Source organism: Anabrus simplex, chromosome 1 (genome assembly GCF_040414725.1).
Source record: "Anabrus simplex isolate iqAnaSimp1 chromosome 1, ASM4041472v1, whole genome shotgun sequence".
Lineage (NCBI taxonomy): Eukaryota > Metazoa > Arthropoda > Insecta > Orthoptera > Tettigoniidae > Anabrus > Anabrus simplex.
The window spans coordinates 186,479,123-186,504,132 of record NC_090265.1 but is presented as its reverse complement, the minus strand read 5'-3'; the positions used below and the strand labels follow the sequence as shown (position 1 = coordinate 186,504,132).

Genomic DNA, 25,010 nt, shown 5'->3' with positions numbered 1-25,010 from the left:
ACGATGTAAAATATCGCGAAATACGCCGTGTAGTACAAGATAATGTACAGTGTGATGGATAGAAGTCTTATCTCAACATTTAATCTTTTAAATATCAACGACAGTCAGTTGCGGCTCATGATGCAATCATTAGTGAAAAGGCAAACGCATCAGGTTGTTTAGAAGTAGTGAGACAGCTAATTACGTTCAGTAATTAATAGTGACCGATCTAAAGCATTTTAAGAGTGAGTGACGTTCAGTAAAATTAAAGAACGATATTCCTGATAAAATTAGCGTTGGCATACACTATGGACATTTGTGGTGATAATTTGTTACACTGTGTGATTAATGGTGAAATGAATAGTGATTTATACAAACTTGCCATTATTTGGATTAATCTATTTAAAGTTATTAGTGGATCTAATCACCAGTAGATTCTTTGAAAGAACATAAACAGTGTTTAGCAACTGATTTTCCCATTTTTGCCTCTATGTTCGTGAGTGATCATGGAACCCCGAGGACTGGAGCCTACGAGAAACGCGCCTAAGTGCTTACAGTCATTTCTTCAGGGAACGTCTAGAGACCACAGTTCGAGATATGGATCGTGTTAGGATGAAGAGGAACCAAGGTCTATCAAAGAGAAGAGCAGTCATCATGATGGTGTAAAATCTCAAGTGTACCTCGAGATGACAGCAAACCATACCCAGCCTTCGATAAATACATTTAATTTGAATATATTAAACCACGAGATGTGCATGCCAGTAGCAATATTTATTTTGTAAATATTAAAATGTTATAGGCCTAATTAACAACAATGTGAAATGTAGGGAACACTATACGCGTGTGACTGGGAAAGGATTATTTATTATTTTAATTTGAGTTTCTTGATGATTCAAGAGTAATAGTTGATATTTAGCAGGCTTATTTGCATGAATTAGTATATAGATTCCATAAATTGTTAGTGTATATGAAGCACATATTTTGAGAAGAATAGCGCTTTAGCTAAATTTATAATTTCTTCGTAATATTACTATCTGGTAAAGATTTCCATAGTAATTTGAATATAGACTATATGTTTGCTTCAAAGGGATTCAGGTATTTATAAATCCCATATAATAACAAATTATCATTGAAGAAGTTCAAACCCAGGTAATATGTGAATTATATAGATACGCGGGTGAAATTAAATTAATTAAATAACCTGTGAGAATGGAGTCTTCTCTCTAAATTAATAGAACGGATTTGAGATGCGGTGGTATGATATGGGATGGTGAAGCTTGTGAGATGTTTGAGATGTTGGAATGATAAAGGATTATAATAATTATGGATGTTGTGATATATTGAATTAGACTGAATATATAGCCAGATAATAAATAATAAGTGGTGGCTCTCAAATTAATGTGTACTTGAGAACGAGCCAAGATGACATAAAGGAAAAAGGAAGAAAGAAAGAAAGAAAGAAAGAAAGAAAGAAAGAAAGAAAGAAAGAAGGAATACCAGATATTTTGTAGCCGCAGAGCAAGGTACACAGCTATTGTCATAGATTGACGGATTTACGATGTAAGGATTTGCAGGGTCTGAGGGGAGATTGTGTTGTTTCCAACAATCTTAGCGTCAACTGCAAGCCTTCTTTCATTTGCCAGTGCAGTATCGATTCAATGCTAATGATACGTTATGAGTAATGTGGATAATTTTATGATTTTGCGAAGGATGGATTCCTCCCCATTTTTATGCATTAAATTAGCTCCTGATAGGAGTTTCAGATTTTTTACTCGGAAGCTGAAGTACATGGGTTCGATTCATGTTGGAACCAAGGATTTAACCTGATACTATGACTTGATTAAGCCATATCTTCAAGATGTATTGTGTGCTATATGTTTGATGTTTTCCTATGTAATGTTTTAACGTGTTTTATTATTCCCAAGGTGTTTTATATTGATGGGTTCGATACCAGCGTTGGTTGATTTTACTTTGTATATAATTTGTTAGGTAAACCCAGGATACGCCTATGTGTTCAGTGTAGTATGTAATTGTTGTGGTCAAATAGACCATGTGTTTGATATACGGCGATGCAATCTCGTGTGTAAAAGTAAATGTACTCGTGGAATGCATACATTCCACAGCCATGACAGGTAATTAAAGACATGATTCAACAAGAAGGTGCCATTTTTAATCAGCCTATTAAAATAATAGATCCTATTTAATATCACTGTTATAGATAAATAAATCCACGTATCAGTGCGTATTAATCAAATGATTTAAGGTATGCTAAGCGATAACTACAATTGTGAATAAACTACAAGGACGTTAAGGCATACTATATATAGTAAATTATTGCTTCAGTCTTGATTATTTCTTTGTTTATGTGTTGTAATATGGCATCATCTCGTGTACTTACCGAGTGATTTTATCAGTATAATAAAATGTTTAGCAAAAATTTTCAACAAGGATTCTTCTCATTTAATAATAATAGCGCATTCCTCTCACATTATACAATTTCGTTATATTTTATGTAGTGACTATTTTCTTTTACGAACATTCCATTGCCCATATGCTTGTGAGCTCCAGCCGTTGATGCAATGAAAGTAGGGAGGACGAGACTTCAAGCCCGGGAGATGTTTTCTGAAGGTTCTCATCCAACAATTCCATCTATACATCTGTTTGTGAAACCGAATTATATAATAGTTGCCCTAATATGCCCGGGATGGGTACACTAAATTTCAGTATTTCTTAAATTATGACATTAATGCGAGTCCCATTGCACGCCCAACCGCTGGCCTATATCGGGCGCTGGGTTACGATACTATTTGGGGTCGGAGCGGTGTCGGCTATGTTCGGCTTTGCGTGACGTCATGCGTGGTGCTAGATGGCGGTGAATCTTAGGCCTCCCTCTTCTTTGCTCTTTGATGTCAAATACCGCATATTCGTGGTAATAAAATAAGTTTATATCGAAATATGTTGAATCATTAATGACTAATCCACTAGAATTACAAGAACATATTTACCAGATCTAGCTTATGTGTCCAGTGATGCATTTTCGCAACATTCGATATCTACAGATTGTGAGATGTAATTTAAAAATTCCTGAACGTTCAGTTAACTTATATCCCATCGGACTCAGGACTTCAGTTCTGTTCATATTTTTGTATTATTATTATTATTATTATTATTGTTACGGAGATATCCGTGGTAGGTAGAGGTGAAAGAAGGTGCGGGTGTGAATGGGTATCAAGCTACGAAATTTACGTGCAATGTAAAATTAATTTAAAATTTAACTAGGTTATATTTTCTTTTCAAAACAAGAGATAACAATCATAACAGGTACAGAGTAGCAAAAATGTAGGTACAATATTACTGGATTCGGGCTCAGTGCCCTTACTTCATAACTCTTGGGCAATCAGCCCCGCCTTACTCCAAAAAAAATTTTAGCCAAGGGGCAGAAAGCCCCATTCATGCCCAGGAGCACTGGCTCCAAACATTACACATAAAGCCTGCACGAGGCATACAGAAACAAATTTCAAAGAGCGATCCGCTCTCAAAATTGTAAGCCTATCACAAGGCCACACCAAACTCTACCTTCAAGCTGTCCTCTAAGGACGTATTCACAGGGGTAAAATACCCAACCTACTGAGGTCTATTACATGAAAAGAAGGTTGATTACATGACCTCTAAAATAACAATTTGAGAGGAGGCGAACTTGAACTCCTAATACACTTTGTTTTTAAAACCTAATCTGGCTCTGGGCCACTAACGCAAGGGCTAATCCCATACTACAGAGGTGACTTAGAGAAGAACACTTTACATTACATAAACGAAGAATAGTTTGAAAAAAATAAGTTCACCTCAAAACAAATGTGAGTGGGAGCTCGAGAGGGTTAGCACTCTCTATCCCAATATGTAGCTTTACAAGAAAAAGATGAAAAGAGTAATTACATTTTAGGAAAAGGTTACATGATGGAAATGCTTCGAACCCGCCGCGAGTGTTAAACTGCCTACCTAGCAAGAAAAGAAGTTATTAATAGGCCATTACCTGGTGTTGAACGGCTGAAGAAGAAAGAGGCGCTTCCCGCCTCCTGCTATGTACTTAATACACTGAAAGATGGAACAGAAGTGGCCCGGAGACCCTAAAATCAGCAGTTTATATACTCTCGCGGAAGTTTCTAGGCGTTAGGGGAATGAAAACACCCGCCCACAATGTTTTTATTGGATAGGACCCCGCAATCGATTCAAGTTGGGGGAAGATACATCTGATTGGATAGAAATTAATTTAAGAAATTCGGGATTGGCTACATGCAAAACAAGGGGAAAGAGAGGGGTATACAGCCAACTTAAACAATAACAGAAAGAAATTTAGCAAAGAACAAACATTTGAAATACAAATTTCTTCAACAAAATAGTTCTTTGACTCCGCACTAGGTTGCACTATTGTTGATCTTCAGTAGTGTCCTCTAGAAGAGAAAGTTCACACTTCTTACTTCAAGCGAAACAAAAACACATCAAAAGTGACACAGTTCAAAAACTCAAAATTTTCCACGTGGTGACATCTTCTGAGAAAGTAGAGAATTAATAGAATAGATAAAGTTCAACCTTCCTCCAGAAGAGGAGTTTCAACTGGCGCAACTTTTAAATAAACGGTGTAGAGGTGTACCGCCCGGTACAATTATTATTATTATTATTATTATTCCTTCTTTCCCTTTTTCTAATTAGCATATACGGCAGCAAAATAATTATAAATTGAATGGATACAAATTAAATATCGAAGGTCCCGTCATACCAATGGTGTATATAAACACGTCTTCGTGTAGGAGAAATAGTACCACAGCACTATATTAAAACTGAAAAGAATGTGTTATTAAAATGATACATCCAATGATCAGAAGAACCAGAAATGGAAGTAGCGACCAAGTAAGGACAGGAAAATCACAGAAATATTATCACTATCCAGAGCTCATTTTCATGACGGGCACTCATTTCAATTTGAAAATAAAAAGTTATTTCGGGCAAATATGGGTTTAATAAACTGATGTTCACTACGGCTTATGGTATGTCTGTGTGCTTCTGTAGAACGACCGCTAATTACTCTACTAAAATGTAATGCCGGAATGTGAAGACCATAGAGAATGAGTGAAGACGGAAGTGTGGCTCAAGTCACAACACACACGTCCTGCTTCGAGCGAATGCAAGCCTACGTCGCCGGGCTGAGTGGCTCAGACGGTTGAGGTGCTGGCCTTCTGACCCCAACTTGGCAAGTTCGATCCTGGCTCAGTCCGGTGGTATTTGAAGGTGCTCAAAAACGACAGCCTCGTGTCGGTAGATTTACTGACACGTGAAAGAACTCCCGCGGGACTAAATTCCGGCACCTCGGCGTCTCCGAAAACCGAAAAAGTAGTTGGTGGGACGTAAAATAAATAACATTAATTAATTATTAATTAATTAACAAGCCTGCGTCACGAGGGAATTTTGTGCTGCTCGAGCTTGCTCGACTAAGCCAACACCGCCTAGGTGGCGTTGACCGAGCTCGACACACCAGTTCGTGACGTCAGCGCTCGAGCCTACTCGATTAGGCGATCGAGTGGCACATCCCTACCAAAATCAATCCAATCAGTTTAGGAAACTTAGAAATGACGAACTTCTCAATTTTGCAATAGTGACATCTTCTGATTAATGTCCCAACTTTATGTAGGAGTTTCACGTTTTGTTGGATAGAGAGTTCATAAGGCGCTTCTTTTGAATGTGCGGAGTTGAGGTGTACCTCCCGATACGATAATAATAATAATAATAATAATAATAATAATAATAATAATAATAATAATAATAATAATAATAATAATAATAATAATAATAATAATAATAATAATAATAATAATAATAATAATAATAATAATAATAATAATATCGGTATTCATCTTACTGTGCCTAGCTATTAAGTTCTCCTCGTTTTACGTTCAATCTTTAATTTTCCTTAGTTTTTTATTTGCAATTATTTTTATTGTTAATTGCAATTATTTTTATTGTTAATTGCTGTTTCCCTACAGTTATGTTGTTAATATTTCATTTTTATTCCGCTTTTGTCATTAGTTGAGTTTTCTTCGTTCCTCCTTTTTTTTTAAGGTTTGCATTGTGCTACTGTCCTTGAGGCGGTGGGAGTAGGATCCTTCTCCGAGTCCCTCCTGAAGGGTAAACGGATTAAGAGGGAAAGAAAGAAAAAAGAAAGAAAGAAAGAAAGAAAGAAAGAAAGAAAGAAAGAAAGAAAGAAAGAAAGAAAGAAAGAAAGAAAGAAAGAAAGATTTTTATTAGCACAAACGGGATAACTGCCTCATTCCATGACAGGCGTGTAGCGATGTTTTGATCTCCTAATTGATCACCCTACCAAGTTTTATTTCAATCGCCTTGGTCCAACCCGAACACTCGGCCTCTGTGGTATGAGGTTTTGCAGTATGTCACGGATTTGTTTCCGACCGCGCAGCTGGTAGCGTTACATTCATTTTCCACAGCGGGCACGGGTCACCTTGAGCTGACCTTGCTGAGCATCTTAAATGACATACATTACTCCGAGAATTTCAAATGGACTCTTAATTCATTTCAATTCTGATTTACAGCTGCTTGTTTATAATTACGTATTCTCCTCACGAGCTGCGGAGGTAGAACTTTCGCTGAGCTGTTGCTGAACCCTGAGACTATGCAATAGCTTCTCGGATTAACTGAGTGTTGTCAGTCAGCTTCATAAATACTTGTGTGTGGAGAAGAATTGAACAAGATCTACGTTTCGTTTTGTTTTAAAAATTGCAAATACGTTCTTACACTATGAATACGATGTGACGTGTTGGCAAACATAATTTGTTATCAATCTTCTTCTTCTTCTCTTAAACCATTTACCGTTCAGGGTTGGTTCTTCCCTCCGATTCAGCGAAGGTTCCCACCTCTACCGCCTCAAAGGCAGTGACCTGGATGGAGCGTGAGATTTTGGGTCGGGGAATACAACTGGGAAGGAGGCCCAATGCCTTGCCCAGGCGGCCTCACCTGCTATGCTGAACAGGGACTTTGAGGGGGGATGAGAAGATTGGAAGGGATAGACAAGGAAGAGGGAAGGAAGCGGCCTTGGCCTTAAGTTAGGTAACATCCCTGTATTTGCCTGGAAAAGAAGTGGGAAAGAACCAATTCGAGGAAGGCTGAGGTGGGAATCTACCCCCCCCCCCCACCCCCCTACACAGCTGAGCTCCCGAGGCTGAGTATAATCCATTCCAGCCCTCGTTCCACATTTCAAATTTCGTGGCAGAGCCGAGAATCGAACCCGGACTTCCGGGGTTGGCAGGTAATCATATTAACCACTAGGCCACAGAGGCGTACTATTATCAAACACTAGGTGCATACAATTGTCTAATATATTGTACTTTATTTAGCTAATCATTATATTATTACTTAAACGGTTTACCCTCCAGGGTTGGTTTTTCCTTCGGACTCAGCGAGGGATTCCACCTTTACCGCCTCAAGGATAGTGTCCTTGAGCGTGAAACATTGGAACGGGGGATACAACTGGGGAGAATGATAAGTACCTCGCCCATGCGGGCTCACCGGCTATGCTGAACAGGGGCGTTTTGGAGGGAAGGGAAGATGGAAGGGATAGGCAACGAAGAGGGAAGGAAGCGGCCGTGGCCTTAAGTTAGGTACCATCCCGGCATTCGCCTGGAGAAGTGGGAAACCACGGAAAACCCCTTCGAGGATGGCTGAGGTGGGAATCGAACCCACCTCTACTCATTTGACCTCCCGAGGTTAAGAGGACCCCGTTCCATCCCTCATACCACTTTTTAAATTTTCGTGGCAGAGCCGGGAATTGAACCCGGGCCTCCAGGGGAGGAAGCTAATCACACTAACCACTACATCACAGAGGCGAACCATTGTATTATTACAGCAAAATATTATACATGAGAGTGATATAGCTGGTGAGCTGGCCGAGGGTCAAGGGATAGCGAACCAGTCTCATACCCAGCGTCCCTCGTTCAATTCCCAGCCAGGTCAGGAATTTTCATTTGAACCTGGGGTTGGTTCGAGGTTTAGTCAGCCTACAGGTGAACAATTCAGGAGCTCTATAAAGGTGAGAAGGCCAAGGATATCGGCCGAGAGGTTTCGTTACGCTGAACATGCGTTACCTCGTAATCTGCAGGCCTTGGGGTGAACGATGGTCAGGGATGACGGTAATGTAACTAGGAGGGATAATCCTGACCGTAGGTTTGATGCTGTATGTCACGATATGTCCGGGTGAGTCGACCTCCAATGGTCAGACTGTATGACCCTGGGAGACATTACTGTGGTTTTCACGCCCTTCTCAGCACTTTCCTTTGTCGATACCCTTATTCTTTGAAGGGTCGGATCTCTTCCATATTTCTTCTAATTTGTGTTCAGGGATCCGCGTCCGTAGCGTAACGGTTAGTGTTATTAGTTGCCATCCTCGGAGGCTCGGGTTCGATTCCCTGTACTGCCAGAAATTTAAGAATGGCAGGAGGGCTGGTATGTTGTTCAAATGGTACACGCAACTCACCTCAGTTGGGGGTGTCCCTCACATGCGCTGCACCACCTCGGGATGAGACACGAGTTTACACTTTTAGTGTTCAGGGAAGTTGGTTGCTTAGTTTTGCTTCTTAAAATAGCTTAATTCAAGCCCGACTCCGTAGCTCACAGTGGATTTTGAAGCCTTTGATGAGAAATTTCCGGACCGCCAGTATCACCGTGAACAAAAAGTTATGGCATACTAGCAAATGTACCCGTGCTTCGCTACGGTATTCTATATTGTATCCGGATGTCGAAGTAAATAATTATAATTACTGTACATGCAGTGAATAAGAATTTTTAAATTGCATGTCTCTTAGTGTTATCCAGAAATAGCACGAGGAGGTTCCCATACATCGTTTCCAATGTAAAATGCGAGTTGCGGAGTTGTGATGATAATGGCAGGCTTTTTTGCCTACTGCCATTCACAATCGAGTAGGAAAGTTTTCATTATAAGGGCAGGCCCCATAACCTACTCTGCGGTCACAATCGATTTGGGGAATTTTCGTTACAATTGTAGGTCCCCGTTCCTGCTTCCAGACAGATTACAGTTCAGAAGTTTTATTATAATGGCGGGCACCTTCCCTATTGTCAGTCAAAATTGAATTGTGCTGTTATCGTTATAATGACAGGCCCCTTTCCTTAATGTCAGTCACACCGAGTTGGTGAGTTTCCATTGCAATAGCAGGCAACTATGCCTAATGCCAGTCACATTTTAGATGGGTAAATTTGTTTATAATGGCGGGCGCACTTGTCTACTCCCAAACACGATCGGCTAGGGGAGTCTTGAACAAAATTCCATGCTCCCTTGACTTCTGCCAGTCAAATCCAGAAGTGAATTATTCATTACAATGATAGTTCCTCCTTGCTAATGCCAGTTACACAGGAGTTGGAGAAGGATTTCATTCGTACTGCCAGATATTGCTGAGAGTCTATATCGATTTGTAAAATATTAATTATAATGGCAGACAAACCCTTTCTATATCGCTACAAGTCAACTTCAATGAATATATATATAGATTGACGTACGAAGTATATGCATGTTTACAATATTTCAGACCTTCATTTGCAGACGAAATGAAATGGCGTATGGCTTTTAGTGTCGGGAGTCTCTGAGGACATGTTCGGGTCGCCAGGTGCAGTTCTTTTGATTTGACCCCCTAGGCGACCTGCGCGTCGTGATGGGGATGATATGATGATGAAGACACATACACCCAGCCCCCGTGCCAGAGAAATTAACCAATGATGGTTAACATTCCAGACCCTGCCGGGAATCGGACCCTGGACCCCTGCGACCAACCATTTATACATGGAGCCGGAAAATTTGCAGATTAACTCCTGCTAAACGATACGTCATTTCGACAAACGGATTGTAAAAGTAAGAAGCCTCATTTTGGGGTCTAAATGGCTGGTCTTATGATATTTTCTCCTATCTATCAGTTTATGGGTAAGATTGAGAAACGTTGAAGAGGATGAAATTTGGGTAAGGTTTTCTTATGTGACAGCCACAAACATAGAATTTGTCTCACATATGGATACTGGGTGGGCCAATGTTCGTGGAGAATTAGATGATTCTACTTTTCGTATAAGATATTCAAACTACGAATTATATGCGTACAAAGTGCAAAATGTACATGCATTCGAGATATACAGACAAATCTAACGTATGAGGAATAGAGATACGAGAAAACTTCAGGGGACCAAAGTTGTAGATCACTCCAAATTGAACGGAGATTGTGCCATCCGTTTTGTGATACGACTTACCGTTTAGCCACGAAATATCTCGAAACGAAGGTCTGCACCGACATTAAAATTGCCTCAATATTTCTATATTTTTCAGGAGTAAAATGTGAAATATTTAAAGATCTTGGAAGCTTTCCGTCGGTTACAGCCTAAAGCATATAATTTTTCCAAATTTCAATATTCTAGCTCGTTTGATAGATAGTGCCGCAATCTTGCTTTGGGGGAGAGGGGGAGATGATGAATTTCAGGAAACGAAAGCTATCAAATATGCAGGTGGTCATTATTACACCTGAAACGGATAACTGTACGAAAATTTCGCCAAAATAGTCAATGTACAGACACACGGTCGTTACGATTTTATTTATATATATATAAGGAATCTACTCAAAGTACAACACCTATTGGGCGATGTCCGCTGGACTTAGCATGCAAAACTGACCGTTCATGATATCTACCTTATTATACCAATATAAATGGTCCGTTATTGGACATTGTAAATTTTCCAGCTAACTCATTCCTGGTTGCCAGCGTTTCGTCCCGGGTGTGCTAGGCTGGGCTCATCAGTTGGTACCTAGCACACCTACCAAGACGCTGGCTATTTCCTATGGGAATCAACATCTATATCATCTGATGGCCAAGCAGGCATCAAGTTTTTATAATGAGACAAAAGTCTCTCATAGTGCATTGGCACTGCCAGTGGCTACAATTAGCCTACGCAGTGGCCTCCACGGTATGCACTAGCCAGCGTCTTGGTAGGTGTGCTAGGTACCAACTGATGAGCCCAACCTAGCACACGGGGGCGAAACGCTGGCAATCAGGAATGAGTTAGCAGGAAAATTTATAATGTATAATAACGGACCATTTATACTAGTATTATAAATGTACTCATTCGGAACAAATATTTCAGATTCCCTATGGGAATCAACATCTATATCATCTACCTTATTAATCATCCCGTCAAAGAGATGCGCGTAAGAAAAATGTTTTAGAAATGGATTTCCATCAAGGTTGATCAATTTACAATCAGGTGGTCATGTGTATATTGTGGGAGAGTAAAATCCCTGTTTCGGTTCCCTATAAATCACAAGTCCATTGCGGGAATTTGGCATGTTATGGACCTAAAAACCTAACTTTGGACAGGTGGATGCTAAATATGAAGTTTGGTTGAAATATCTCCAGCAGTTTTCAAGTTATAAGAAATGCGCTTTACACGCGCCCGCTTTTGAGTTAAGTCCGGTGGGACTCGTACTGAAAAACGGTCCGTTAATGATATCCAGCTAGACCATCAAGCAGCTAGCTGCAAGAATAGCACCCGCTGTAATCGATGCGGTGGCCCCCGCCGTCACTTTGATTGCAAGGTGCCAAGGGACCAGGCGCGGTGCGCGAATTCCCATGGCAACCACGAGGCCTCGTTCCCTGGCTGCCCTTACTTCAAAAAGGCAGTTATTAGCAAACACAAGCAATTTACTCAATCAATTAACAAAGTCCAAACCTTGCCATCACTACCAAAACAACCATCACCACCGTTACTGTCAACACCTGCACTCCAGCCAAACCTAAATATGTTTAAATCCAACCAAGCAACTAACACCCTTCTCATGTTACTCCTTACCCTCATCTCCAGCCAAGTCCACAACGTCCAGGGCCGCTCGGTGGATTGAGTAGCTGAGACTCTGGACACAACCCGCCAAGACAACCCAGAAACTCACTTCTTACCACAGAATGCCTTAACCTTACTACTCACAAACTCCAGGTGAAGCACTGGTCTCGGAACGAGGCTCGGTGCGTCCCAATTGCCGATAAAAAGCTGTCCTTTTTAAAATTAACACCTGCACGCTATCATTAAACAGTGAACAAAGTAGTTTACTAAATGTTAGCCTCTCCGAAGTTCAGATAAAGTGCCATTCCTCAATAAGGTAAACTCTGAACTCAATTACTATACTTTTCTAAATTAACAAAAAATTATTAACACCTCGACATGGTCAAAGCAGTCGCGAAGGTTACTTCTGAGCCATTCTCACATTAAAGTACACACGAAAAAGACCTCAAAAATACTATTTATTATTCTTCTTCTTCTTATTATTATTATTATTACTTTTCAACCATTATAAATTTATTATTCTTATACTTATTTTCCCAAGCAGACCAGGTGAGGAGCGCAATAGCGCACCGGTACTGGTACCAACTAAACACTCCCTCGGGGGTGCACAAACAGATATTTGGTTAATCTCCCTTGTTAATCCTCGTATCAAAGTGATGCACATAAAAAAAAGTTTAGAAATTGGTAACCATTAAGGCAGGTAGATTTCTATTAAGTTCGGGTGTGTATTTTTTGTGGAAGTTCAAAATAACGATTTCGGTTTCATATAAACCCCCAGTCAATTCAGGGAATTAGAAATAATATTGACCCTAGAACCGACAGAAGGACAGGTGGATTCTAAATATAAAGGTTGGTAGAAATATGTACAGTAGTTTTCAAGTTATAAAAACTCAGACAAACAGACACCAAAGCTAAAAAAATATGCAGATGGTCATTATTACACCTGAAACGGATAACTGAATGACAATTTCGCCAAAATAGACAATGTACAGATACACGGTCTTTACTATTCTATTTTTATATAGATAAGGAGTCTGCTCCACATGTAACACCTTTTGAGCTGTGTTCTCTGGACTTAGCCTACAAAACCGACCGTTCATGACATCTCCCGTATTAATCCTCCTATCGAAAAAAAAATGGGCATGAGATAGAAAGTTTTAGAAACGGATTTCCATCATGGTTTGTCGAGTTCCAGTCAAGCTGGTCTTGTACATATTTATGTAACGCAAAATCACTGTTTAGTTTCCCTATAAACCCCCTGTCCATTCCGGTACTGTAACATGGTATGGATCTAAAAATCTACATTTGGACAGTTGGACGCTAAACATGAAGTTTGGTCGAAATATCTCCAGTAGTTTCCATGTCATAAGAAATACGCTTTACACGCACTCGCTTTTGAGTTGGGACTTGAACTGAAAAATCGTCCTGTAATGTCATCTCCCTTATTAATCCTACTATCGAAAAATCTACACGAGAAAAAAGTTTTAGAAATGGATTTCCATCAAGGATGGCCAATTTTCGGTTAGGCTGGTCTTGTATGTATATTGTGAGAGAGTAAATTCACCGTTTCAGTTCCCTTTAAACCTCCAGTCCATTCCGGGAATTTGACATGGTATGAACCTAGAAACCTACCTTTGGACAGGTGGATGCTAATTACGAAGTTTTGTTTAAATATCTCCAGTAGTTTTCAAGTTATAAGAAATAGGTTTCCACGCACCCGCTCTTGAGTTAGGTCCGGTAGAACTTGTACCGTAAAACGGTCCGTTAAAGATATTTCCCTTATTAATCCTCGTATCAAAATGATGCATGAGAAAAAAGGTTGAAAAAGTTGATTTTCATTAAGGCAGGCAGATTTCCATTAAGTTTGGTTGTGTATATTTTGTGGGAGTGCAAAATCACGGTTTCGATTTCATATACACCCCCAGTAAATTCAAGGATTTAGAAACAATAATGGCCCTAAAACCTACCCAAGGACAGGTGGATTCTACACTGACTGAGCAAATGCAACACCAAGAAGGAGTGGTCAGAACTTTATGCCAATTGCAGGGTAGACTGACGTCACTGAGGTATGCTCATGATGTGAAATGCGCCGCTGTGCTGCGCACGTAGCGAACGATAAATGGGACACGGCGTTGGCGAATGGCCCACTTCGTACCGTGATTTCTCAGCCGACAGTCATTGTAGAACGTATTGTCGTGTGCCACAGGACAAGTGTATAGCTAAGAATGCCAGGCCGCCGTCAACGGAGGCATTTCCAGCAGACAGACGACTTTACGAGGGGTATGGTGATCGGGCTGAGAAGGGCAGGTTGGTCGCTTCGTCAAATCGCAGCCGGTACCCATAGGGATGTGTCCACGGTGCAGCGCCTGTGGCGATGATGGTTGGCGCAGGGACATGTGGCACGTGAGAAGGGTCCAGGCGCAGCCCGAGTGACGTCAGCACGCGAGGATCGGCGCATCCGCCGCCAAGCGGTGGCAGCCCCGCTCGCCACGTCAACCGCCATTCTTCAGCATGTGCAAGACACCCTGGCTGTTTCAATATCGATCAGAACAATTTCCCGTCGATTGGTTGAAGGAGGCCTGCACTCCCGGCGTCCGCTCAGAAGACTACCATTGACTCCACAGCATAGACGTGCACGCCTGGTGTGTATTCAAGGCACGTTAAATGCCCACCGCTACGTGCAGCATGTGCTGCGGCCGGTGGCACTCCCGTACCTTCAGGGGCTGCCCAATGCTCTGTTTCAGCAGGATAATGCCCGCCCACACACTGCTCGCATCTCCCAACAGGCTCTACGAGGTGTACAGATGCTTCCGTGGCCAGCGTACTCTCCGGATCTCTCACCAATCGAACACGTGTGGGATCTCATTGGACGCCGTTTGCAAACTCTGCCCCAGCCTCGTACGGACGACCAACTGTGGCAAATGGTTGACAGAGAATGGAGAACCATCCCTCAGGACACCATCCGCACTCTTATTGACTCTGTACCTCGACGTGTTTCTGCGTGCATCGCCGCTCGCGGTGGTCCTACATCCTACTGAGTCGATGCCGTGCGCATTGTGTAACCTGCATATCGGTTTGAAATAAACATCAATTATTCGTCCGTGCCGTCTCTGTTTTTCCCCAACTTTCATCCCTTTCGAACCACTCCTTCTTGGTGTTGCATTTGCTCTGTCGGTCAGTGTAAATACGAAGTTTGGTAGACATATATCCAGTAGTTTCTCAAGTTATAAGAACTCAGACAAACAAACTGACAAATAGACAAACAGACACCAAAGCTAAAAAATATGCAGATGGTCATTATTACACCTGAAACGGATAACTGAATGAAAAGTTTGTCGAAATAGTCAATGTACAGACACAGGGTCGTTACGATTTTATTTATATAGATATTCACTTCAGGGATAGAATCTTCCATCCGTTTGATACCCACTATAATGTCTAGCACAATTTACCTATATCTGACGACACTGACATCAGAGTACCCAAATTTAACGAATACCTGACCAGTCTATGACAGACCTGCTCTGCTGAAAACAGTCCAGGCGGCACGAGCCCCAGCACCATGACTATGTCTGGAACTGTATGAGCTAATAGAATAGAATAGAATAGAATAGAATAGAATAGAATAGAATAGAATAGAATAGAATAGAATAGAATAGAATTTTTCAGTCGTTATGCTTGTTACATACAACAGACATTGTCCAAAAATAAAATTATTGTTACGGTATATATAGACTAGTAAATACACAAACTAATAACAAATTGTAATTTCAATATATATCAAGTTCATTAATTTCATGCTATTCCTGCAATGAGTAAAATGGTAAGACGAGATACTCGACACAGAAAATCTGAGCGACACCCTACATAAGACAATCTTGACGAATTGAAAGGCTATTAAATAAGACATCACAAGTGGCACGTAACACTGGAATCAGATAGGCCTAGGTATACATCTTGTTAAGACGTGGGAAGAACTAAGAAACATGGGAATAGATAAACCAAGAGACGACCATCTTACTGACGTACGTCTGGATTCACTTAATACATATTTCACCGCTCTTGGACCTACAAATGATAGAGAGAAGAAACATGAAACATCACACAGCTACTACAGCTCATCTGCTCCAGGCAAAGAAATATATATATTTTTTACGTCAATCCCTCGCAAGATAAAGAAGACGCACTTAGACAAAAATCAAAATCCGAACGGATATAAAGCATAGAAAAATAACCTATTAGGAGAATAATTTACATTATTTTACCTATCATCTATTCTTCTATTGAGACTTTCGTTTTAGGCATATTGAAAGGAACTGAATGACTGAAGCTCCCTAATGACCAAGGTCATTCAGTGTGTTGAAGGTGGAAGAGGGAAGGGGAAGGGGAGAGATAAGAATAATGACAAGTAACTGCAGAATTACCTCTGCTTCCGTGTAAACGATTGCCCGGTTTCCAAGAATTGACCCAGATAGCAAACAATAGCTCCTACCTGTTAGAAACATTCCATACACTACTTTATAATGGTTATTCAGTAGTATATTCCAGTCTATCCTGAAAAAAATGTCTAGAGCTTATTCTGATTTTTATAATACGAAATTAAAATGAAAATTACCAAAATATGCCGTTATAATGATATTTTGTTGAAAATATGCCATAAAACTTAAGAAAGCCTAAATATGCATTTGTATGCCCAATAAAACATGTTTAATTTTGATCATCATGCTTGGAAACGTGTTGAAAATACAAGACTATAAGATATAATGTTAAGGGAAAAAATATGACTGGTCATAGAAATCCGCCCCCTAGTAATTAGTAACTGTGGCCATTTATAGCTGAATAGACTTCTGTGTGTGTGTGTGTGTGTGTGTGTGTGTGTGTGTGTGTGTGTGTGTGTGTGTGTGTGTGTGTGTGTGTGTGTGTGTGCATTTATTGGGTCATCCAGAAAATAAATTGAGTAACGAAACAGACGGAGTTTTATTCGCAACAATATTCTATGTTTGTTGGATAGTTAGAAAGTTGTTGGTGTGCTATGTATTCTAGAGTTTTTAAGAGCGTCGATTACATACCTACTGTCCATTGCTCAACGTCTTCAGATGGTGATCTTTTTAAGGGAATAAGACTAACGCAGCTTTCCACACAGAATAAAACGTGCCAGTCATATGATTCAATATATGTATTACTAGCAGAAGTACCCGTTCTTCGTACGGGTTGTCAGAAACTGGCTTTAGTTACTCATACTATCGGTGTGACTGACTTCTTTAGATATTTATATCACTGGTGTATTTACTTAAGTACGTAGAAATTATTTGTCAAGTTTGGAATTATAGTGTATCTTCTTCTTCTTTTCTTCATGGGGCCTCTAAATATTAGTTCTTAATTAGCGTCGACCTCTAAGACCTTTTTCTACCATGATTTTCCTTCATTCCCACCTAGATATACATGCTCCCTTCACAAAGCTGCAGCTTTAGTGTAAGTATACTTCCGCTAGATAGTACCACAAATATAAATATTATTGAAAGTATTCGTTTGATCCGACATTTCGTAACTAATATAAATGATCAAGGAAATACGCGATGCATAAAAGGAACTACTATAATTGTCGAGAATTATAATTCTCATGTCGCACATCATATCTGCGTATAAATGGTGAGAAATTTTTTCAAGTCAGTTGTGTACAGTATATAGGTTTTCATGGTTACAATGATCGTAAAAGTGGACCAAAATATCGGCACTAATAACATCAGTGATACTACTACTCCATTATTTGATAGAAAATAGTTTAAACTATAGATAACAACATTACATTACACCCCTACACATACGGTTGCCGTCAGGAACGGCATCCAGGCGTAGAACAGGGTCAAATTCCCATGTGCTACGCAGTTCGCACCCGCAACCCCACAGGCGTGGATAAAGCGATAGAAGAAGAAGATAGTCATTTTAAAAATTCACCCGCTTTTTATATTCTTTTCATCCCTTTAAGTGGCTTTTCAAAGAAAGTATGTTCATTTTTAAAGGAGATTCCATGTACCAATTTTAAAATCTGTAATTCATTTTTTGAGATATATGTATCCTGACATAAATACTCCTCCCTCACTTCTTTTCACACCCCTCCCCCTTAAGTGGATTTTCTGAAAACGAATATTTGTGTTCTTTTATTTTTAACGGGAATTCCAAATATCAATTTTCATGTCTGTAACATGTTAGGTTTTTGTGATTTATTGTAGATAATTTCGCTGCTGTAGAATCTCTAAAGAACCCGAGAAACAAGGAAATGCCATTTGGTCCTTGCTTCAATGACGGTGAAATCCTGACATTCACCTCCCAGCGGTAGAGAGGGGGCAACGACTGCATATAAAAATAATATTTTATATGCGGGCGGCTAATGAATGAAGGGACCTATTATCTCCCGGGATAAGGAGATCCCCTATACCAAGTGCCAACAGTCTCTTTGAGAGTGGATGAGCGGGTATGGGTAAGGGCACTCTATTGTCCTGGGGACAAGAAATTGTTCCCAAAGGATATTATTCTGTAAATTATGTGAGGTAAAAGTTACTGCCGAAAAACGCTTCTCTGTGCAACAACACTGTAATACTGTAAAACGTAAGAATTGTGTAACTAGATATTCTGCACTCGAAAATAGGCAACGTCTGCTATTCGAAACCCCGACATCAAGTTCTCAGAGTTCACAATTTTCACAAGATCTCATCAAGATGATGGTTTCGTCTAACATCCCTTTAAAGAAACTTAACAGTCGAAGCTTCAGACAGTTTCTTGAAAAATATACAAAGCATCCTGTTCCCAACGAATCTACTCTCAGGAAGGACTATCTGACCCCTTCTTATGAAGAGATGTTGAATATAATAAGGCGTGGCGTGGGAGACAGTAAGATATGGGTTTCAATAGACGAGACCACAGATGTGGGTGGAAGATATGTAGCAAATGTGATCGTTGGCACGCTGAAGGAAGACTGGCCTGGAGATACATTCCTCCTGACATGTGAAGTGCTAGAGAAGACAAACCATTCCACCATTGCAGTTCTCTTCGACAATTCAATGAATCTGTTGTAGCCAAACGGGGCAAAGAGAGAGCACAGTTTTCTATTTGTAACTGACGCTGCTCCGTATATGGTGAAGGCAGCCAAGGGACTTAAAATGCTATACCCGAAAATGATACATGTGGCATGTCTTGCACATGCCTTGCATAGGGCAGCTGAAGAAGTTAGAAGTAGCTACCCTGAAGTTGATAAATTAATATCGAACTGTAAGAAAGTGTTTGTCAAAGCTCCGCTTCGCGTTCAGAAATTTCAAGAAGAAGCACCTTCACTACCCCTACCTCCCAAGCCAGTTATAACGCGATTCAAATAACATATGTTTTGTGTATAAATTAAAACTGATTGAATATTGAACAGTGAAATTAACTGTAGTGTTTACGTCTTCCACAGAGTCCGTCCTTGCCTAGGAGTATGCAGTGTAACCTTAACAAGTTCATCATTTTAGTTGATTTTGGGTTTAAAGATTTCGAAGAATTAAACATTTTAAACATTTTTTAAACTGTAAATTAATTTCAGCCTGTAGCAGTCGTAATAAAAGTGCTTCTATGTAACGTAGATGCTATTCATTAAGTCATATTTTGAATTTTATAGGTCATATTTTTATGTTTTTAGGTCATAAGTGCATACATATTTCATACATTTTTAGGTCATAGAAATCCGCCCCCTACTAATTACTCTCTATCTATATGCCCCTCTTCCTTGCGGCACAGCAGGCGGTCCAGTCCGTTGCTCTATCTGCGGACGGTTAATCCTTATTTTTACTTCTCCAAGTCTAGTCACCTCATAGAGCAGCTGTGTGTAGACCGCTTGGTCTGAACGACGGATTACGGACCACTCAACACACGATGACTGATCGTTAATAATAATAATAATAATAATAATAATAATAATAATAATAATAATAATAATAATAATCGTATGGCCTCAGCTACCGCGTGCAGACATTTAAATTTGACGCCATCTGGCTGTCTGTTCGTCAATTTCGACGTTCCGTTTTACTCTATGCCCATTAGATGGCAGACCGTGTAAACCGAAACTCTCTTGGGCGTCTATGGCTGAGATTTTAATGAATTTTTACATGCCGACATGGAGTGTCGAATAAACTTTTTTCCGCCCTTCAAAAATCCGACTACCTCTGCCGGGTTTGAACCCGCTATCTTGGAATTCGGAGGCTGACACTCTACCACTCATCCACAGAGGTTGCTACTGATCGTTGATTCGACCCCAGAGACAGTCCAGTAATTCACATATTCACATGCAGTGAACAACGAAATAGCAACAGCTTAACAGCATTAGACAGCAGGACGTTACACACAGCAGCGAATATTAACACAGTTCCATTTACCCTCCCACTCACGATAACGGTTCCTCTCGCTGATTCACGGCGATCCTCAGCCCGCAGAAATACACAAACACACAGTACTCTCAGGTAGTACACGTGTTCCGTTCCGTCTTCTCCAGCCCACCTACTCACTGGATTCTCCTACACCATAACAACAGGTCCTCGTTCAGACCTCGGTGGGACACTAGTGACAGCCAACACCTCTGTCGCCCTCAGCCCAGTCACTAAACCTCGACACAGTGAGTCTCACACTGACTTCACGACGGATTCCAATACTGATCCCGAATCCAGCACTAACTCTGTCTCCACCACGGAGCTCAACACTGACTATAGCTCCACCACGGAGTCCAACTCCTACCCTAGCTCCACCGCGGATCCCAACTGTGACTGACCGTCCGCTGCTAGCCTCCCTTTTTATAGCTCGGGTGATTTGAGCCAGAATTTTCGCGAGGTGACTAGATGCAGAAAATGTCTGAGCTCAACACTGACTATAGCTCCACCACGGAGTCCAACTCCTACCCTAGCTCCACCGCGGATCCCAGCTGTGACTGACCGTCCGCTGCTAGCCTCCCTTTTTATAATTCGGGTGATTTGAGCCAGAATTTTCGCGAGGTGACTACATGCAGAAAATGTCTGTTGAATCTCCAAGAAACTCATAGGTAGGCCGGCTGACGAGAACAATGCACGGAAAGGCCGACCGCACACCACAAGCCGGCTGAGAGATCCCAGGTCATGTGAGTCACTACCCCTTCCTGGAAGTACCGAAAGGAGCTACCACGGGGCTGGCATGTAACAATGTTCTTGATGAACACCAGGCTGGTTTCCGACGCAACCATAGAACTATAACCATACTACTTAAGGTTACAAACGACATTCGAAATGTGATGGACAGAAGACAAGTTTCAGTCCTAGCTTTTCTTCTTTTCTATTTTGACTCAGTTGACACAGACATACTACTTTTCAAACTGTTTAATCTTTATCTTTTGACAAACAGTCTCCAATGGATGAACTTATACCCCCACGGTCGTCAGTAGTATGTAAGAAGTAACGATAATGAACAGTTACCCTGGTGACCCGTGAAAGCTGGGGTCTCACATGTGTCTGTCCTCGAACCACATCTATTTTCCGTCTATATCAATGATATTACGTCATCGGTCAGCAGCTGATGACACCAAATGCTGTCGACCACGTACAATTACCGTATATCTGCACTATGAACCGGAAAGGCTAAGTGATGAAACTCAGAGTATAGTTATTTGATTTTACTGACAAGCATGGACCTAGACTAAACGTAAAATTTCAAGCAATAGTTATTTCTCACCAATTACTTTATTCAAGAACCATAAACAACGTTACCTTACCAAAAATTTGCCTAGAAAATTCATCAATTGATTTCGGTGACTCCGTTAAAGATCTTGGCATTATCACAGACCAATCATCTTTTACGGAAGCAGTACATTATCAGTGTTTTCGGAACAGTGTTGGTTATGCTTACTTCCCTCAGAAGATTCCAAAATATTAAATGAACGTTTCATTTTCACTTTGACATCACATCATTTCGACTACTGTGATGGCGTGTACAATGACCTATTATTATTATTATTATTATTATTATTATTATTATTATTATTATTATTATTAGTATTAGTATTGTTCCGGAGTATCTGTGGAATGCAGAGGTGAAAGAAGGTGCGGGCTGGAATAGGTCTATCCACAAAGCTGAGATATGAATTAAAATTGCATTAAAGGTTATATTTTTGAAAATATCAAAACTTAACAATTTTCACATAAAATTTCAACAAATAACAATTCAGATCAGGTACAAGACCAGGAAAGCCAAGATTTAGAGACAATTTTACAATCTGGGCCTCGAGCCCTAGTTTTTACAATTTCTGAGCTCTCAGCTCACAACCACATATTTACCAAAGGGCAGAAAACCCCTTGCTCGAACCTTTGAATATCAAGCCTCTCTGAGGCCTTTTACCACAATTAAAAGAGCTGACCCGCTCTCAATGTCCTGAGCCTATCAAAGGCCACAACAGACTTTACCATTAACTGCCCTCAAGGCACACTTACAAAGAAACAGGGGTATCTTGTACCCAACCTACTGGGCCTTAGTAGAAAAATAACAGGTTAAGTTAATGGCCCAAAATGCAAAATGAATGGAGGCGAGAATTTGCACTCCTACATGAAACTTCTTAAAACCTACGAGGCACTAGGCCGATGAAGCAGGGGCTATTCCCAAACTATGGAGGTGACTCGTATACAGAATAAATTTAACACATTAAGGAAGAGTAGAAAAACGGTTACGAAAACGTAGTCACCTCAAATCAAAAATGAAGGGGAGCTCTAGAGGGTAAAGCACTCTCTAGCCCAGATTTACAGTTAAAGATAAATGAAGTTTTTACAGAATTCTACATGTTTAAGAGATAGGTTACATGGTAAAGGTTTCGGACCTTCCCCATGGGTAAAACTGCTGAGCTAGCAAGAAATAAAGATGTTAAGCGGCCATTACCTTATTGAAGATTGCTGCCTGAAGAAAGAGGCGCTTCCCGCCTCCTGTTACACGTCCAGACATTAAGTTAACTGTTGATGATGTGGCCGAGAGACAAGAAAATCAGCAGTTTTTATACCCTCGAGGAAAATTCGAGACCTTTCATGAATAAAACAGCCACATCCACATGCTTGTATCGGCTGGCTAAAATTTACACATCAAAATTGAAGAAGAAAGAGACGATTGGTCAAAAAATAATTACAGAAATAATTGATTGGCTAACTTCAAAACTGGCGGAAAGAAAAGATTAATATTGCCAACCCACAAATGAAAGAACGAAATTTAGTTATAGGAAAACTTATGAGTACAAAATATCTTCAAGAAAAGTTTCTTCACTTCGCACCAGGGTGCATGATTATAGTTTTTAGTAGAGACATCTATAAGAGAATGTCCACACTTCTTGATCAATGGAAAACAAAACAAGTGGAACTCCACACAGTATTAACAACACAAAATTTACTGTAGTGACATCTTCTGAGACATTAATGAGTTGATCCAGTTTTTAAAGTTCAGAGTTTCTCCTGTAGAGGAGTACTTTAAGGCGGAAAATTCAAATGTGCGGCGTAGAGGTGTACCAGCCGGTACAATTATTATTATTATTATTATTATTATTATTATTATTATTATTATTATTATTATTATTATTATTATTATTATTATTATTATTATTATTATTATACTGGGCTTGGCAGACTGATGTACTGTAGTAGCACCTTCTGTCTCAGCGAGGAAAGGAGAGGGAAAGTATCTGACTCCTCGTTTCCCTCGTAAACCTGTCTATGGTACTTGTTGAGGATCCAACTAGCTTCCGAGTTGAAGGCTTAATATATCATTATCATTATGTTCATATTTCTATGATTACGTGTAGGGATGTTACGTGTATGCAGTACTGTACGGATGTATGTTTGCACGACGTATTTACGCACCACTGCAGTATGCTGTATACCGTATAAGGTTAATTTTCCTTCATACACAGGCATACCAAAATGAACGCAATGGAAATTGTTCTATTGGACTGCATATCCATGCGGGGCTGGAAGGTGTGACTAGTCTTAAGGAAAATAATAGACAGGAGGATCATTGAGATACGAGGTATTGCTTCTTAGGCGTCGATATGGATTAAAAAAACACATGAAAATTGTGAAATATAATTATTATCGTGTGTCTGAAATTCTTTAGTTACCAAATCACTCTACGATGTTCAAAAGTCATCAAACCAGACTAATGAAAAACAAACTATTAGTGTCCATTTTCATTGACTGGGAATAGCTGAGGTGTGTTCTTGAGTTACTCGCGATATGTTGTATCGCTTCATACAGGCAACTGCGAACTAAACGTGTCAGCATTCCTTACCTTAGAAAGTAAACATTTACAGCAGAGGGCAAAGCATCGGTGGTTCAGTGGTAGAATGCTCGCCTGCCACGCGGGCGGCCCGGGTTCGATTCCCGGCCGATGCAATTTTTTTATTTCATTTCCCTAGCACGATACTTAACAAAATTGCTTGTTGCTTGTTGTTTTAAGGGGCCTAACATCGTAGGTCATCGGCCCTTTAACAAAATTAAACCCATGTGTTTACAGACTCCTTTTAAGCTAATGCCTGAAGTACAAACTGAGATGAGTTATAAGAAAAAAAAATCAACGTAATTGATTATTACTAATGGAATGATCCGTGTAGCATACAGTAATTATATAATAATACACTGATGGTCCCTCAGTGGAGGAAATGACTCTGAAACACATCATGCAGCGTCTGTTCTCCATGTTCAGGGCGACTGCAAACAGCGCCTGTTCTCCATGTTAGGGACGGCTGAAAAAATGCAAAAGGCAACGAGAAACCACTGCATCATACTTTCCAAGATAGGCAACCATGGATAGGAGTCAAGATAAGGATTTTTTACTGATCATGGGCTTCGGAACCCAAGATCCGGCAGAGGAGGAAATCCAACAAACAGCAATTCCCCTCAGGTCGTTAGTATACCAAATCCTTGTTACAAAATCCACAAAAACTTGATAAATGTAGATTTTTGGAATGTGAGGACACTTTTGAGAGTGGGAAAATTAGAAGAGCTAAAAAATGTGATGAGAAGGAACGATATCAATATTCTAGGTATATGCCAAAGCAAGGTGGCAGGGTAATGGAAACTTCTAATCTGAGGGAATTCAGAATTATTTACAGCGGAGGAGAAATATC

The 25,010-nt window shown here is 40.3% G+C and overlaps 1 non-coding gene across 1 annotated transcript; it reads left to right on the top strand.

Moving 5' to 3' along the window:
* Window positions 1–24,205: 24,205 nt before the first annotated feature.
* TRNAG-GCC (transfer RNA glycine (anticodon GCC)) lies at window positions 24,206–24,276 on the top strand. Its single transcript has one exon. It is a non-coding gene; the product is annotated as a tRNA-Gly (tRNA).
* The last annotated feature ends 734 nt before the right edge of the window (window positions 24,277–25,010 follow it).